We start from the raw sequence: 2,974 nt of genomic DNA, 5'->3' as shown, positions 1-2,974 counted from the left end.
TGGATTCGTGAATTTGTCAAGCAGCGCACTGAAGTCCATGAATTTATTCCACAAAAATCTGAAGTTCTGGCGGTCACGGAGTTGACCTTTGGACATGCAGCAAGCTGACTACGGATCTTATATGCCTGAACCTCTCCTGCAAAAAGGGTGAGTGAATTTTTATTTATTCTTCTAACAATAACCCGGATAAGACCCTATTGCGCTTTTTGTTCCTTTAGTTTATTTGCAATCCCGGACATACACACATACAGTTAGGTCCATATATATTTGGAAAGAGACAACATTTTCTAATTTTGGTTCTAGACATTACCACAATGAATTTTAAACAAAACAATTCAGATCCAGTTGAAGTTCAGACTTTCAGCTTTCATTTGAGGGTATCCACATTAAAATTGGATGAAGGGTTTAGAAGTTTCAGCTCCTTATCATGTGCCACCCTGTTTTTAAAGATGAGAACACACGCATTCTGTGTGCCATAACACTGATAAGAAATTATAAAATTAAACCTGTAGAAAAATAAGGCCCACCACACTTGTTTGCAGACAACCTCTTAGCTGTATGGATAAATTCTAAATTTTTGTGGTCAGTAAGAACAGTCAGCGGATTGTTTGCCCCTTCCAAAGATGTCTCCATTCGGAGAAGGCAACTTTAATGGCTAACAGTTCCTTATTTCTAATGTCATGGTTCTTTTCTGCAGCTGACTTGGTATGAGAAATAAATGCACATGGATGAAACTGCATTTTGTCTCAAACTCGCTGTGATAAAGCGTCTCCCACCACAGAGTCTGAGGTGTCTACCTCAAAAACAAATGGCAGTTCAAGGTTTGTATAGACCTTTGGATTTTTGCCTCAGGAGACCAGAAAAACACTCTGGTTTTCTTTGTGAGTGAAGTAATTGGTAAGATTATTTTTGAAACGTTTTAATAAATCTTCTATAGAAATTTGCAAATCCTATAAAGCGCGAAACGTCTTTTAAATTTCTTGTTAGGCCAGTCAACTACCGCTCTGATATTACTTGGATCCATGCTCAGACCTTCTGGGGAGATGAATAGCCCAGAAATTGAATTCTGGTATGTTCGAATTAACATTTTTCGAGTTTAATATAGAGATGGTTTTCTAGTAGACGTTCCAGAACTAACTGGACATGTCTGTGATGCTCCTCCAGGATATCTGAAAATATAAAAATGTCATCAAGATAAACAACAACAAATTGATCCCAAAAATGACGAAAAACATCATTGATGAAGTGCTGAAAGGTGGACAGGGGCATTGCTATGGCCAAAAGACATAACCAGATATTCAAAATATCCTTATCGAGTTCTAAAGGCGGTCTTCCACTCATCTCTGGGGTGGATTCGCATGAGCTTGTAAGCCCCTCTTACATCAAGTTTGGTAAAAAGTCTGGCAGAATGCAGACTCTACAGAAACTCAAGGATTTAGGGGAGTGGGTAGCGATTCATAATGATGATTTTATTGATTACTCTATAATCAATACATGGCCACAAGTTTGAGTCCTTCTTTTCTACAAAAAATAAGGTTGCTCCAGCTGGCGGAGAAGTTTGTTTAAAGCCTTTCTCTAAATTTTGGTCCAGGTATTCCTTTAATACTTTTAATTATGGCTCAGAAAGATTGTAAATTCATCCAAAGTGAATTGACGCTCCTGGAAGTAATTCAATGGGACAGTCATAAGGACGATAAGGAGGCTTTCTTCCTACTGCAGACTTCACTGAACTGCTGGTACTGAGGTGGTAGTTTATTATCACTCTGATGAGAAATCTCAGAAATTTGAATTTGGTTGGAAGCAGATTCATTAACATGGCAATTGTTCTCACAGTACTAAGAGGGAAAAGTAATGGTCCTCGATGCCTAGTTAATAGATGGGTTATGAATTGAAAACCAGGGAATTCCTAGAATAACTGGAAATTTTGAAGATGAAATAAGATGAAAACTAACCGCTTCATGATAATTCGGGTCCATACAGATTTCCCGTTCAATTGTTTCGTGAGTAACAGGCAGGGACGGTTTTAGGCAAAGTGGGGCCCTAGGCAAAGTTTCAAATGGGGCCCAAATGCTAACATATTGCACTCACACAGAAGCATTTCGGTTGTAGTTACATGTGCTGAGTTCAGGGCGCTAAATGAGTGTGATCGACAATATTTATGTCGTTCAACACTTTTTTCCCGGCCTCTTTCCACTGTCTGAGAAAGAATGATGGGGACAGAACTATCACTAATGCATCAATCTGTCCCCATACAGTATTATGTTATCAGTAGCATATCTGCAATTTACACCCCATAGTCCTTCATAAAATATAATGTGCCCCATAGTCCTCCATATATTAAAATACACTGCTCAGTCCTCTATGTAGTATAATACACTCCTCATAGTGCTCCATATAGCATAATACACTCCTCATAGTCCTCCATATATAAAAATAGTATAATACAGCGCCAGTCATCCATGTAGTACAATTCACTTCCCATAGTATAATGCACACCATAGTTCTTCACATAGTATAATGTATTCCCCATAGTACTCGATACAGTATAATGCGGCCCACTTATAGTATAATGCAGGCACCCCAGAGCATAACGCAACCACCACACAGAATATAATGCAGCCCCTCCATACAATATAATGTAACCCCCCTATAATATAATGCAGCCCCTCTCTTATAGTATAATGCAGCCACCCGACAGAATATAATGTAACCCCCATAGAATATAATGCATCCCCTCCATAGAATATATGGAAGCCCCATCAGAGTGTAATGCAGCCCCCCATAGAATATAATGCAACGCCTTATATAGTATAATGTAGCCCCTCCAAAGAATACAATGTAGCCCTCCTCATATAGTATAATTCAGCCCTAATAGAATATAATGTAGCCCCCTCAAAGTATAATAAAGACCCCCATGCAATGTAATCTAGCCCCCCATAGAATACAATGTAGCCTCCTCATATAGTATAATGTA

The sequence above is a fragment of the Dendrobates tinctorius genome, unplaced genomic scaffold, assembly GCF_039654945.1.
Source record: "Dendrobates tinctorius isolate UK_male_01 unplaced genomic scaffold, ASM3965494v1 ptg000110l, whole genome shotgun sequence".
Taxonomy (NCBI): domain Eukaryota; kingdom Metazoa; phylum Chordata; class Amphibia; order Anura; family Dendrobatidae; genus Dendrobates; species Dendrobates tinctorius.
Note: the sequence above shows the minus strand (reverse complement) of the source record.